Source organism: Chiloscyllium punctatum, chromosome 20 (genome assembly GCF_047496795.1).
Source record: "Chiloscyllium punctatum isolate Juve2018m chromosome 20, sChiPun1.3, whole genome shotgun sequence".
Taxonomy (NCBI): domain Eukaryota; kingdom Metazoa; phylum Chordata; class Chondrichthyes; order Orectolobiformes; family Hemiscylliidae; genus Chiloscyllium; species Chiloscyllium punctatum.
Window position 1 is genome coordinate 90,388,189 of NC_092758.1, and position 15,764 is coordinate 90,403,952.

Here is a 15,764-nt window from a genome sequence, read left to right on the forward strand (position 1 = left end):
GCCAGCACTTGGTCCATATCCCTCTAAACCCTTCCTATTCATATACTCATCCAGATGCCTTTTAAATGCTGTAATTGTACCAGCCTCCACCACTTCCTCTGGAGCTCATTCCATATACGTACCACCCTCTGTGTGAAAAATTTGTCGCTTAGATCCCTTTTAAATCTTTTCTCTCTCACCCTAAACCTATGCCCTCTACTTCTGGACTCCCTCACCTCAGAGAAAAGACCTTGACTATTTACCCTATCCATGCCCCATGATCCTAAAATGCTTTATGAGGTCACCCCTCAGCCCCAGCCTATTCAGCCTCTCCCTATAGCTCAAACCCTCCAACCCTGGCAGCATCCTTGTAAATATTTTCTGAACCCTTTCAAGTTTCACAACATCCTTCCTATAGAAGGGACATCTGAATTGAACGACGTATTTCAAAAGTGGCCTAACCAATGTCCTGTACAACTGCAACATGCCTTCCTAACTCCTGTACTCAATGCGCTGACCAATGATAGCAAGCATACCAAACACATTCTTTGCTCCCCTGTCTATCTGCGACTGTATCTTTGTGATGCCTGTCCAAGTGAATCTATAGAATACTTTCTCTATTGGTTTTATTTACTTCTTGTACTAAGAAGTCCAAAACTGTTCATGAAATACTGCCCAGTACCACCCATTGTATGCTCAGTCATTAGAACCTTAACACACTATAAGAAGATTTAAGATCCCTTTTCGTTCATTGCACAAAGTGTTTTAACTATTTCACCTTTGTAATCTAATTGATGAATTCTGATGGGATTTGAATCTTTTCCACATGGATTGCTAATCACCTCAAAATCAATCATTCCCAGGGCAGCTGCTTCATCAATGACTTTCTCTCCATTATGAAGTTAGAAGTGGGAATGTTCGCTGATGATTGCACAATGTTCAGTACCATTCATGACTCCTTAGGTGCTGAAGCAGTCTATATGCAAATGCAGCAAGAACTGGACAATATCCAGGTTTGGGCCAATAAGTGGCAAGTAACATCCACACCACACAAAGGCCAGGCAATGGCTACCTGCAGCATGACAGAACCTAATTACCTCCCTTTGACATGTGATGGCATAACCATTGCTCAGTCCCTACTTTCAACATCCTTGGGGTTAATATTGACCAGAAGCTAAACCGGACTTGCCATATAAATACAATGGATCAAAGATCAAGGCAGAGTTTAGGAATACTGCGGTGAGTAATTCCCCTTCTGACTCCCCAAAACCTGTCCACCATCTACAAGGCACATGTCAGGAGTGTGAGGGAATACTCCCCCATTGCCTGGTTGGGTGCAGCTCCAACAACACTCAAGAAGCTTGACACCATCTAGGACAAAGCAACCCACTTGATTGGCACCACATCTACAAATATTCACTCCCTCCAATACACAGTGTGTACAATCTACAAGATGCACTGCAGAAATTCACCATGTCTCCTAAATAGCACCTTTGAAACCTATGCCCACTTCCATCTAGAAGCACAAGGGCATTGGATACATGGGAACACCATCCCCTGCAAGATACCCTCCAAGCCACTCACCATCCTGACTTGAATTTACATCACGGTTTCTTCATTATTGCTGGGTAAACATTTCACATCTCCCTCCCTGACAGTATTATGGGGCTGCTACAACAAGATAGCAGTTCAGAGTGTGGTGCTGGAAAAGTACAGCAGGTCAGGCAGCATCTGAGGAACAGGAGAGTCGATGTTTTGGGCAAAAGCCCTCCATCAGGAATGAGGCTGGGAGCCTCAGGGATGGAGAGATAAATGGGAGGGGGTGGGGCTGGGGAGAAGGTAGCTGAGAGTGCAATAGGTGGACGGAGGTGGGGGCGAGGGTTACAGGTCAGAGAGGAAGGTGGATTGGATAGGTGGGAAGGAAGATGGACAGGTGGGACAGAACATGAGTATGGTGTTGAGCTGGAAGGTTGGATCTGGGATAAGGTGGGGGAGGGGACATGAGGAAATTGGTGAAGTCCAATTTGATGCCCTGGGGTTGGAGGGTCCCGAGGTGGAAGATGAGGCGTTCTTCCTCCAGGCATCGGGTGGTGAGGGAGCGGTGGTGGAGGAGGCCCAGGACCTGCATGTCCTTGGCAGAGTGGGAGGGGGAGTTGAAGTGTTCAGCCATGGGGCAGTGGGGTTGGTTAGTGCATGTGTCCCAGATATGGTCTTTGAAGCGCTCTGTGAGTAGGTGTCTGGTCTCCCCAGTGTAGAGGAGCCCAAATTGGGAGCAACGGATACAATAAATGACATTGGTAGATGTGCAGGTGAAACTTTGATGGATGTGGAAGGCTCCTTTAGGGCCTTGGATAGAGGTGAGGGAGGAGGTGTGGGCACAGGTTTTACAGTTCCTGCGGTGGCAGGGGAAGGTGCCAGGACGGGAGGGTGGGTCGTAGGGGTGCATGGACCTGATGAAGGATACACGGAGGGAATGGTCTTTACAGAAAGTGGTTAGAGGTGGGGAGGGAAATATATCCCTGGTGGTGGGGTCTGTTTCTAGGTGTTGGAAATGGTGGAGGATGATGTGATGTATATTGAAGTTGGTGGGCTGGAAGGTGAGGATCAGGAGGGGGTTCTGTCCTTGTTGCAGTCGGAGGGGTGGGGTTCAAGGGCAGAGGTGCAGGAAGTGGATGAGATGCGTTGGAGGGCATCATCAACCACGTGGGAGGGGAAATGCGATCTTTAAAGAAGGAGGCCATCTGGTGTGTTCTGTGGTGGATCTGGTTCTCCTGGGAGCAGAGGACCCCTCCTGGGTCCAACCTTCCAACTCCGCACTGCCCTCATGACCTGTCCTTCCTGTCCATCTCCTTTCCCACCAATCCGTCCACACTCCCCTCTGACCTATCACCATTGACCCCACCTCCATCTATCTACTTATTGCACTCTCAGTGATCTTCCCCCCAGCCCCACCCCCTCCCATTTATCTCTCCACTCCCTCAGCTCACAGCCTCATCCCTAATGGAGAGCTTTTGCCTGAAATGATGATTTTCCTGTTCCTCGGATGCTGCCTGACCTGCTGTGCTTTTCCAGCACCACTCTCTTGACTCTAATCTAGAGTCCTCACTTTCGTGAAGATAGCAGTTCAAGCAACCAGCTCACCACCTCCCCCTTGAGGCTAACCAGGGACAGGCAATGCATGCTGGTCCATCAGCTGAAATGCACATCACAAGAGAATAAAAATTCACTCCCTGCAGTGGAATTATTTACTGACTTCAGTACTTTTTATTGCAAAGCTTTACTTTTGTGACGATTCCCATCTGTATTAATATTGTTCTGTTGATGTCCCTCTGCAAATGTGGGTATCCTCTGTGAATGAATGAGAGTTTTTCTGATGATATTGTGGAACTTGAAACAGTTCAGAAAAGATTTACAAGGATGTTGCCAGGGTTGGAGGATTTGAGCTGTAGGGAGAGGCTGAACAGGCTGGGGCTGTTTTCCCTGGAGCGTCGGAGGCTGAGGGGTGACCTTCTAGAAGTTTACAAAATTATGAGGGGCATGGATAGGATAAATAGGAAAAGTCTTTTCCCTGGGGTTGGGGAGTCCAGAACTAGAGGGCATAGGTTTAGGGTGAGAGGGGAAAGATATAAAAGAGACCTAAGGGGCAACCTTTTCATGCAGAGGGTGGTACGTGTATGGAATGAGTTGCCAGAGGATGTGGTGGAGGCTGGTAAAATTACAACATTTAAAAGGCATCTGGATGGGTATATGAATAGGAAGGGTTTGGAGGGATATGGGCTGGGTGCTGGCAGGTGGGACTAGATTGGGTTGGGATATCTGGTCGGCATGGACAGGTTGGACCGAAGGGTCTGTTTCCATGCTGTACATCTCTATGACTCTATGAGTAAGGAAGAGTATGTTGAGTTTTTAATACATTTATAAGACATTTTTCAGTGTGTTGTTTCTAACACAGTGTGGGACCTTGCTTGAAGGTGAATCCATTGGAGTTTTGAAGAGAAGGGGGTTGCTGCAGAATAGGCAAAGAAGTGGTGGATGGAATAGGATATGAGAAAGTGTGAGGTTATACACTTTGGTGGGAAGGGTGGAGCTATAGACAAGTTTCTAAACAGGGAATGGCTCTGGAATTCTGAGCTGCAAAGGAGTTTCGAGTCCTTTTTCAGGATTCTCTTCCAGTTAACAGGCAGGTTCAGTTGGCAGTGGGAAAGGGAAATGCAATGTCAGCATTCATTCTGAGAGGGTGAGAAGGCAAGGTGTACTGCTAAAGCTATGTAAGGCTCTGGTCAGACCACATTTGGAATATTGTAAACAGTTTTGGGCCCCGTATCTATGGAAGAATGTGCTGGCCTTGGAGGAGTTCCCGAGGATGTTTACAAGAATGATCCTGGCAATGGAGGGTTTGTTATATGAGGAATCTGGGTCTATACTCGATGGAGTTTGGAAGAATGGGAGGAAACTTTGAGGTTACTAAGAGGTCTGATTGCAGTGGACATGGAGAAGATGTTTCCACTAGTGGGAGAGACTAGGAAGCGAGAACACAGCATCAGAATGAAGGGACGACCCTTTTGAACTGGGATTGGGTGGAATTTCTTCAGCCAGAGGGTGGTGACTCTGTGGAACTGAATACTGCAGAGGAGGTGAAGTCACTGAGTGTATTTAAGACAAAGTTAGGCTGGTTCTTGATTAGTAAAGAGATGAAGAGTTACAGAGAGAAGGCGGGAGCATGGGGTTGAGAAACATATCAGCCATGATCAAATGGTAGTGCAGACTTGATGGGCCGAATAGCCTAATGCTGTTCTTATGGAATGACAGGTGACCTTGCTGTGACATGCAGGGTCCTGAGGGGAGCTGACATGGTGAATGCTGAAAGATGGTTTCTACATATGGGGGATTCCAGAACTAGGGCTCACTGTTTAAAAGGTAAGGGGTGTCTTTTTTAAAAGCTGGGTATAAGAAGGATTTATTTTGTCCTTGGCAGCCTAGTTAATTGTGGTGCAGGCTCCAACAGCTGAATAGCCCCAGCTTCCAAATCACAAAAGAAATAATTTAAAGGTACTGAATAAAAACTGAAAGAACGGTGGGGGCTGTAAATCAGAAACAACAACAAAAACAGAAATTGCTGGAAAAGCTCGGCAGGTCTGGCAGCGTCTGTGGAGAGAAACAGATTTGAGGAGGAGTTAACTGGATCCGAAATGTTGCCTCTGACTTCTCTCCACAGACGCTGCCAGACCCGCCGAGCTTTTCCAGCAATTTCTGTTTTGTGTTTCTTAAAGACATTCTTTTGGGATCCCCAACGTATATTTCTGGTCGATGCTTCCTTCTGTTATCTACTGTGGTATGCTTGAACTTTCATCAATTCGGGTATATTTAAAGTAAATATGTTTCCAGACCATTAAACGCTGAGGATGTGCGGCCGGGAAACGCAGAGTGGAACTGAAGGTGCTGTCTTTTTCAAGCACTATCTATGAGCAGCAGAACGAGCTGTGACTGAGAGAGTGTGCCTAGTTCTCTCCTACAGCCAGGGGCGGAGTTCAGGATCTGGTTTCTTTAAGGATCCAGCCCCGTGCTGTTTGAAATGTCCAGTCCCTCTCTTACAACTGCCCCAATCCCCAGCCCGCTATTGCATTGTGGAAAAGTGAGCGGTGTGTGTGTGTGTGAGAGAGGCAGAGCAGCTCGTTACCAGTGTGTACCTACAGTTACAGCATTTAACAGCGAAGGAGTGAGTGCTTCCAAACTCGGAGAGAACAGCCCGCTGAGCATCAGCGAACTGCAAACTGAGGGCCAGGGAAATATGGTGAGATTCAATGGGGGAAAAGTCCGCATTCTCTCTGTATACTGAGCACATTGATGGGCTATCTGCTGCTGTGATTGTGGAGCTTGTACAGACTTGTAATAAAATGTGGGTTTCCAGTCTGGGTCTGTCAGTTAGGGGCATGGTGTCGCTTTGGAAATAGTTTGGTGAGGTTCTGTTTTATTCAAGGTGAACTGGTCGCCCTCAAATCCCCGCGCTCTCTAGGTGGTCCCGTCACATATTAAAGCGGACAATACACTTGTCCCAGCCACTGACCTGCTCTGTCACCTTCAAACTGGGACCTCCCACATCCCAGGGCTACAGGCAGGGCTGGGGGCTGGGAGGTGGGGGAATGAATGCTGACACTAACCTCGACATTCTATCCATCCACCCTTAATGTCAGCAGGACAGGTTTCTGAGCTGAGTGTGAGAATGAACTACCATTTTTGTGGCTGTTTTATTGAACCCAGAACAATCCTAAATTACTGAGATCACAGGGGACCAGGCAGCATCCCTGGAGAGAGAGAGCAAACTAACCTTTGCAGAATAAATAACTCTTCATCAGAGAATTCCAAATTAGACAGGTGTCTGAGGAAGGGTCACTCAGCCCAAAACATTAACTCTGCTTTCTCTCTACAGATGCTGCCAGACCTGCTGAGCTTTTCCAGCAATTTCTGATTTTGGTGTTGCCTGCATTTAATCACTGAAGCCAGGTGTGACAGAGATTTGTTTTTGTTTTGTAGGTCAGATCTTTACACTAATTTTTAAACTGTTTTACATTGTCTGGTATCCCACTGGCAGTGCCTTTTATGCACTGCATTTGTATAGCAGCATGTTGTCTGACCGCAGAGTTGACCTTTGATTCCTTGCCTGGTTGACTTGCTCCTTGTTCGTCAGGGTTGGCACTGCTGACTTAAATCTTTATACAGATAAGAGACTGACATGATTGAAGCTGGCGATCAGAAGATGTTGCTGCTTCTGATTGTTAATCACTGATTCTTTCTGGAAAATCCATTTTAATGAATATTGGGCAAGACAAAGGTTGGATTCTTCTGGAAGGTATGAATTATTCCTGACCTGCAAAGACTTGCCTGCAGCTTGGGTTTGTTGGAACTGTGTGTGTGACTTTTTGAAAAATGCATTGTGAAACCTGGAAAATGCAGAAACTTGAAGGTGTGGAAGTGAGATAGTTACATTTTTCCGCAGTGATTTTGGTGACATCTTGCTCAGGATTGAGATGGAATAATTTCTAACCAACTCAGAGGTGCAGAATTGAATTCAGGAAACACAAGTTTAAGTTTCATTTGGGATGGGGGCGAATAATTTTGGGAGGGAAAATTTGTCAATTTATTTTCAAATTTTGCCAACTTTATTATGGATCAAGAAAAGAGCAAATTATGGAGTTGCTGCTATTGGGCAAATACTTGGTTTTTCTTCACCATCCTACAGTGTGCTAATTCCTGTTTGGCATTGAGATCTCAGATCTCAGTTTGGTGATTCATTTTCTCCTCTTCACACTGTGAGAAATCTGCAGTGAGGTGAACTTTGGGAATGGCTACAAGAATTGGTTTAAAGAAGCCAGAAATTCAACACAGCCAATCTTGGGCCGATACATTCACCCTCAGGGCTTTGAGGGCACAGTCCCAGATTTAAACCTGGAAAAGATTGTTTAAAAGGTCTCAATAAAGTTAACAAGGAAGATTAGCATCTAGACAATGCACTTTATTAACTTATGTGACTCCATCAGACCAAACATCAGACCACAATTGGCTGATCTCTCGAACCCGCACCAATCAACCACACCTCCCTGTGGCCCAACATTTCAACTCCCCCTCCCACTCTGCCGAGGACATGGAGGTCCTGGGCCTCCTTCACCGCTGCTCCCTCACCACCAGACGCCTGGAGGAAGAACGCCTCATCTTCCGCCTCGGAACACTTCAACCCCAGGGCATCAATGTGGACTTCAACAGTTTCCTCATTTCCCCTTCCCCCACCTCACCCCAGTTCCAAACTTCCAGGTCAGCACTGTCCCCATGACTTGTCCTACCTGCCTATCTTCTTTTCCACCTATCCACTCCCCCCTCCCCCGACCTATCACCTTCATCCCCTCCCCCACTCACCTATTGTACTCTATGCTACTTTCTCCCCACCCCCACCATCCTCTCATTTATCTCTCCACCCTTCAGGCTCTCTGCCTCTATTCCTGATGAAGGGCTTTTGCCCGAAACATTGATTTTCCTGCTCCTCGGATGCTGCCTGACCTGCTGTGCTTTTCCAGCACCACTCTAATCTAGACTCTGGTTTCCAGCATCTGCAGTAATTGTTTTTACCTTCAGAGTTAAATGTTTTGTATAGAATCTAATGCTAGCGAGAGAGAAAAAATATAATGCTAATTGCATAATGAATGCCACTTGAATTTAGCTGCAAGATGTACATTACCTGCTTGTTCTGTGTCTTCCTTTCCAGTGCAAAAGCAAAATATCGCAGATTCTGTAAATCTGAAACAAGGACACAAAATGTTGTAAAACTTTAGCAATATCCGTGAAGAGAACCTTCTCTTTTGCCCTTTCTGCCTCTCTGTTCCTGTACTAGCTTGAAAACCCTTCCATTACTGTTTACCGTCAGTTCTGACAAAAGGTCACCAAACTGAAACATTAAGCCTGTTTCTTTCTACAGATGCTGCTGAACAACAACATTTCCTGTTCTCCACATCCCAGGTCTTAATGTTGCTGTTCAGTCACTAGGAGTATGTGATACTCTGGGCTTACTGATTATTGTGTTGGAGATACCACAGGGCGATTGATACTTATTGAATACTGGTCCAGTGCAAGTCTGGAGACTAACAGAGTAAGAAAGTGCCATTGCTTCTTAACTCAACATAAACTTTAAGAATTATTTAGCCAGTGACAAATTGGCAGTGATGTACAATACTTCCTCTGGATTTATTTCTTCTGAAATAACTTATAATTGCAGCACTGATTGTAGGTCATGGTAACTCAATCCTGGTGGAACATCCACTTCCCTTTAAATATTTTGTTAGTATATTGATCTATTACTTCCCTTTTTCGTTCTAATAAGAACCAAGCAGACACTGAGAGCATCACTGACCTGTCTTAAACTTACCTAAGAACATAACATAAGAATGTGGAACAGGAGTAGGCCATCCGGCCCATCGAACCTGCTCCACCATTCACTAAGATCATGGCTGATCTTTTCCTGGACTCAGCTCCACTTACCCACCCACTTACTGTATCCCTTAATTCCTTTAGTGTTCAAAAAAATTACAATCTTAGCTTTAAAAACATTTCCTGTGGAAGCCTCAACTGCTTCCCTGGGCAGGGAATTCCACAGATTCACAACCCTGTGGGTGAAGAAGTTCCTCCTCAACTCCGTCCTAAACCTGCTTCCTCTAATTTTGAGGCTATGCCCTCTTGTCCTAGTTTCACCTGCCAGTGGAAACATCCTCTATACTTCTGTCTTATTGATTCCCTTCATAATTTTATATGTTTCTATCAGATCGCCCCTCATTCTTCTGAACGCCAATGAATATAATCCCAATCTAATCAGTCTGTCCTCATAAGCCAAACCTCTCAACTCTGGAATCAACCAAGTGAACCCCCTCCCACCCCCTCCATTGCCAGTACATGCTTTTTCAAGTAAGGAGACCAAATCTGTACACAGTACTCCAGGTGTGGCCTCACCAGCTCCCTGTACAGCTGCAAGATAACTCCCCCACCCCCCCCACCAACCTGGCTTTTAAACTCAATCCCTTTAGCAATGAAGGACAAAATTCCATTTGCCTTTCTAATTACTTGTTGTACATGCAGACCAACCTCCTGTGATTCATGCCTCTACCTAGTGATGGTTGTATAGTAGGTTTAAAGCAATGGGCTCTGGTGTCTGTGATCATACTGATTGTAACATAGCATGAGACGATGGTTATGGGATAGTGATGGTGCTGATATTGGTCTGCCGTGTGGCCTGTGTGAGTGACTGCTGATATGTAAATATTTCTCAGACTTGTGTTTTAAAGAGTAACACTGTAGAACTGGGCAGGCAGTGAGTAATTCAGCAGGAGATAGTGGACAGTGAATGATTGAGCTACTGCTCAGAGCCCTTTGAAGCGAGTCTGAGCCTGTCTTGATAAGCTTTTCTGCTGCGAGTCTGGCATATTTGGATAAGAAACTTCTTAAGCTTCTCTTTCCAAATTTACTGCATTCCTTGAATGTTGTCTCCTCACCTCCTTTTGGGAATTTTGAGAAACAAAAAATAAAAGGAACAAAGAATGTCCACTTCATTAGATGACACTCTTGTGATTCTCTGGAAGTTGTTCAGTGCAATAAGGATGTTTAATCAGTACATGTTCCCCATTTGTTCTGTTATTTGTGTTGTGTTGTGATTGTACAAATAAATACAAAGTGTATTATTGCGGCTGTAATTTAATGTGTGGTTTAAAGGGGTGTGTATACATCAAGTGGAGGTAACACTTAAAGGAGTGTTACTAGGTGTAATATAACCCAGGATTCCTGAAACATTCATATTATATTATACACAAGTTGTTTTATTTTGAATCCATCAGATTTTCTGAATCACTTGGGAGATTTTCTATGGCGCATTAATCAACGGATCTTCCTCTACCCCTCAGTCCTGTAATATTCAAGCCTCTATTTAAATAGCACCTTTCTCATACAGAGACAGATCTTAAAATGGTTTATGGGCAATGGGAATAGGGTGTAATGGAAGGAAGATGGACATTAATATATGGTATGGACAGTGTCAGAGGTCTGTGGGGATTGGGATAGAGACCAGAGGTTTAGTCAGTGACGTGGGATTTAAGGGACTTTTAGGAGTAGAGCGTTTTTAGTGAGAGAATTCCAGACAGTAGGATTAATAACGCTGAAAGGGTAAAGAGGATTTCAGGAGACAAGAATCAGAAGTGAACATTGAAAGCAGACTGGAGAGGTTTGATGAACTATGACCTTGTGGACAGTCATGAAAGCAGAGTTGATGTTTTAATGTGGGAGAGAATTTGGGCAGAAATGTTGACAAATTGGGCTTTCTGGAGCATGGGAGGTCAGAACTATTGAAGACTATAAGTGGTTAGTAAGGAAATGGGGAGACAGACCCAAATGGGGAGAGCATTTCTTAGGAACCTAGTTCCAACAGTGTTAAGCAAGGCACTTGAATCTCTTATCAATATTTATAGGTGTAAGCGGTACTGGCAATATTTGACCAAGTGAGCTTTTATTTAGATCCACATCATCATATAACACTGCTTCCACCTTGTCCTACTCCTGTCTTTGAGCTGCCTTGCTGCTGAAACACTTGTCCATTTGTTTGTTGTCTTTAGACTGAACAATCGCGATTGTGACTGATCTCCGAGATTCCTCCCTCTGCAAATATGAGGACACCCAAAACACTGCCTGTATCAGCCCATGCTCATTGACCTACAGGGGCTTCCACTTAAGAAATGCCTTGACTTTTATCAATTCTCATTGTTGTTTTCAGCTCTTTCCATGGTCTCACACCTCATGCCTGCCTCTTCAGTCTCATTGATGTTTAATTGTTGCATCATTGGCAGTTGTACCTTTAGTTACCAAGACGCTAAGCTCTGTTATTCCATCCTGAACCTCTCTGGTTTCCTTTTTCCTCTTTGTCCTTAAGACATTCCTTTGAACCTACCTCTTTGCTCAAGATCTTGGTTATGTGTTCTTATATTTCCTTACATGGTGTCAAATTTAGTTTGATAACTGTCCACTGAAGGGCTTTGTTAAAATTCACTCTGTTAAAGACTCTATGTAAGTACATGAAAGTGGTGATGATTGGGTAGATTAGGTCTATAATTCAGCAGGTGGCCTCACAGTGCCACAAACGTTCAGATGGTGCCTGCCTAGATAGATGGCTGGAAGGATGTTTCTTCAGCCTGTAGAAATCGAGAGCTAGAATTCATGATCTTATATTAAAGGGTCTGCCATTTAGACCATAAGACCATAAGACATAGGAGTGGAAATAAGGCCATTCGGCCCATTGAATGGCGGAGTGGACTCAATCATGGCCGATGGGCATTTCAACACCACTTACCCGCATTCTCCCCGTAGCCCTTAGTTCCTTGTGACATCAAGAATTTATCAATCTCTGCCTTGAAGACATTTAGCGTCCCAGCCTCCACTGCACTCCGTGGCAATGAATTCCACAGGCCCACCACTCTCTGGCTGAAGAAATGTCTCCGCATTTCTGTTCTGAATTGACCCCCTCTGATCCTAAGGCTGTGTCCACGGGTCCTAGTCTCCTCGCCTAATGGAAACAATTTCCTAGCGTCCACCCTTTCCAAGCCATGTATTATCTTGTAAGTTTCTATTAGATCTCCCGTTAATCTTCTAAACTCCAATGAATACAATCCCAGGATCCTCAGCTGTTCCTCGTATGTTAGACCAACCATTCCAGGGATCATCCGTGTGAATCTCCGCTGGACACGTTCCAGTGCCAGTATGTCCTTCCTGAGGTGTGGGGACCAAAACTGGACACAGTACTCCAAATGGGGCCTAACCAGAGCTTTATAAAGTCTTAGTAGCACAACGGTGCTTTTATATTCCAACTCTCTTTTGTATTCCAACATTGCATTCGCTTTCTTAATCACGGACTCAACCTGCATGTTTACCTTTAGAGAATCCTCAACTAGCACTCCCAGATCCCTTTGTACTTTGGCTTTATGAACTTTCTCACCATTTAGAAAGTAGTCCATGCTTGTATTCTTTCTTCCAAAGTGCAAGACCTCGCATTTGCTCACATTGAATTCCATTTAGGATTGAGATAAGGGGAAATCCTTCAGTCAGATGGTTGTAAAGTTTTGGAATTGGCTGCCTTGGAGAGGTCTGGTCACTCAATCATTGAGACAGTGTCATAGGGCTGTAGAGAGTCACAGAGTTGTACAGCAAGGAAATAGATCCATGCTGACCAGATATCTGAAATTAAACTAGTCTTAGTCACCAGCATGTGGCCCATAAAACCTCACATTTATCTAAATTAAACTCCACTTGCCACTCCTCAGCTATTGGTGCATCTGATCAAGATCTCGTTGTACTCTGAGGTAAACTTCTTCACTATTCACTACACCTCCAAGTTTGGTGTCATCTGCAAACTTACTAATTATGCCTCCTATGTTAATATCCAAATAGTTTATATAAATGATGAAAAGTAGTGGACCCACCGACCCTTGTTGCACTCCACTGGTCACAGGCCTCCAGTCTGAAAACCAACCCTCCACCACCAACCTCTGTCTTCTACCTTCGAGCCAGTTCTGTATCCAACTGGCTAGTTCTCCCTGTATTCCATGAGATTTTTTATCAATTTAGGACACTGAGTTAAATTAGAAACAGCAGTGGCCAAATCTTGGGCCACCCATTCAGTGCTGCCCATGATTAACTCTAGAATGTTTTGGACAAGTGCTATTATAGTCTACCTTCAAACTATTCCTCGTCCATTACCTAGATCATACAATACAATCCCTACAGTGTGGAAACAGGCCATTCAGCCCCTCAGCTCAACACCAATCCTTGGAAGAGTGTCTCACCCAGACCCCCAACCCTACCCTATCCCTAAAACTCTGCATTTCCCATGGATACTATGGGTGGACTGTGGGAGGAAACCATAGCACCCGGAGTAAACCCGCACAGACATGTGGAGAATGTGCAAACTCCACACAGACAGTCGCTCTAGGCTGGAATCAAACCTGGGTTCCTGGTGCTGTGAGACAGAAGTGCTAACTGCTGAGCCACCGTGTCACCCCAACCTCTAGTTTTGACTTCAACATTCATTCTATCTTTGGCAGATTGCAAGTCATTTAAATACATCATTAGAGCAAATTGCCCACATTTGCTTCAGAAAATGAACTGGAGTAAGTATGGCAATGGTTGTCCTAGATTTAAAATTACCAAGAGCTGGATGCTAGTGTAGCAGAAAGCATACACAGCAGGTGCACCTGTCAAAGGAAGAGAATATAACATTTAGGTCATTGCTACATATGACGATAGCGTCTCTGCATGGAAAACCAGCTTTTCCTTCAACTTACGAAACATGTCATGGTCATTTCTACGGAGAATTTACCTATGTATAGATTCTTTCCTGTCAAAAATATCAAAGCTATTGGGCAGCACGGTGGCTCAGTGGTTAGCACTGCAGCCTCACAGTGCCACACCCAGTCTCAGGTGACTCTCTCTGTGGAGTTTGTATACTCTCCCCGTGTCTGTGCAGGTTTCCTCTGGGTGCTCTGGTTTCCTCCCACAGTCCAAAGGTGTACGAGTTAGGTGAATTGGCCATGCTAAATTGCCCACAGTGTTCAGGGATATATAGGTTAGGTGCATTAGTCAGGGGTAAATGTAGAGTAACAGGGGGTGGTTACTCATCGGAGGGTTGGTGTGGACTTGTTGGGCCGAAGGGCCTGTTTCCACACTGTTGAGATTCTATGATTGTAAGATGCAGGGAAATGGTTACTACATCATGGAAGGAGAGATTAGGAGGGACCTGACGGACATAAAGGTAGGAGGACCACAACATTTGACCCAGCTCTGTTATTCACTCAGTTTTTTAAAGTTTGTTCACTGGATGTAGTGTCACTGGCCAAGCCTCATCTATTGCCCATTCTCAACTGTTAAGAGCTGAAAATGTGTTGCTGGAAAAGTGCAGCAGGTCAGGCAGCATCCAAGGAACAGGAGAATCGACGTTTCGGGCATCAGCCCTTCTTCAGGATTCCTGAAGAAGGGCTGATGCCCGAAACGTCGATTCTCCAGTTCCTTGGATGCTGCCTGACCTGCTGCGCTTTTCCAGCAACACATTTTCAGCTCTGATCTCCAGCATCTGCAGTCCTCACTTTCTCCTCAACTGTTAAGAGTCGACCACATTGCTGTGAGTCACACATGTCGGTCAGACCATGTAAAAACAGCAGATTTCCTCCCCTAGAGGATATTCGTGAACCGGATGCTTCTTGAAGACAATCAACAGCAGTTACAAGATCACATTTGGCTAGCTTTTCATTCCAGATTTTTACTGAATTCAAATTTGACAATCTGCTACTGTAGAATTCAAACCCATTTCCACAGAACATTTGCCCGGGGTTCTGGAATACTAGACCTGGAATATTCTGGAATATTACCACAGTGTCACAACTTTAAAATATCATCATCTGGCCCAATGGCCCCACCACCTTTAATACCTTCCATATCCACAAAGCTTTTATCGTTGAACAAAGAGACCTTGGAGTGCAGGTTCATAGTTCCTTGAAAGTGGAGTCGCAGTAGATAATGATTTGGAGATGCCGGTGTTGGACCGGGGTGGACAAAGTTAAAAGTCACACGCCACCAGGTTATAGTCCAACAGATTTATTTGGAAGCACTAGCTTTCGGAGAGCTGGTCCACAACCACCTGATGAAGGAGCGACGATCCGAAAGCTGGTGCTTCCAATTAAACCTGTTGGACTATAACCTAGTGTTGTGTGATCTTTGACACAGTAGATAAGATCGTGAAGGTGGGGTTTGGTATGCTTTCCTTTATTGATCAGAGTATTGTGTGTAGAAGTTGGGAGGTCATGTCGCGGCTATACTGGACATTGATGAGGCCACTTTTGGAATATTGCATCCAATTCTGGTCTCCCTGCTATAGGAAGGATGTTGTGAAACTTGAAATGGTTCAGAAAAGATTACAAGGATGTTGCCAGAGTTGAAAGATTTGAGCTACAGGGAGAGGCTGAATAGGTTGGGGCTGTTTTCCCTGGAGCATCGGAGGCTGAGGGGTGACCTTATAGAGGTTTATAAAATCTTGAGGGGCTTGGATAGGGTAAATAGACAAAGTCTTTTCCCTGGGGTGGGGGAGTCCAGAATTAGAGGGCACAGGTTTAGGGTGAGAGGGGAAAGATATAAAGGGGACCTAAGGGGCAACATTTTCATGCAGACAGTGGTCCGTGTATGGAATGAGCTGCCAGAGGATGTGGTGGAAGCTGGTACAA

The 15,764-nt window shown here is 45.0% G+C and overlaps 1 protein-coding gene across 1 annotated transcript in view; it reads left to right on the plus strand.

Annotated features, from left to right (window-relative positions):
- The first annotated feature begins 5,576 nt into the window (after window positions 1-5,576).
- n4bp3 (NEDD4 binding protein 3) overlaps window positions 5,577-15,764 on the plus strand; it is a 129,251-nt gene continuing 119,063 nt past the window's right edge. Inside the window, exon 1 of the mRNA XM_072591203.1 lies at window positions 5,577-5,770. The gene's annotated coding sequence lies outside the window, so the exon portion shown is untranslated. The remainder of the gene's footprint in view (window positions 5,771-15,764) is intronic.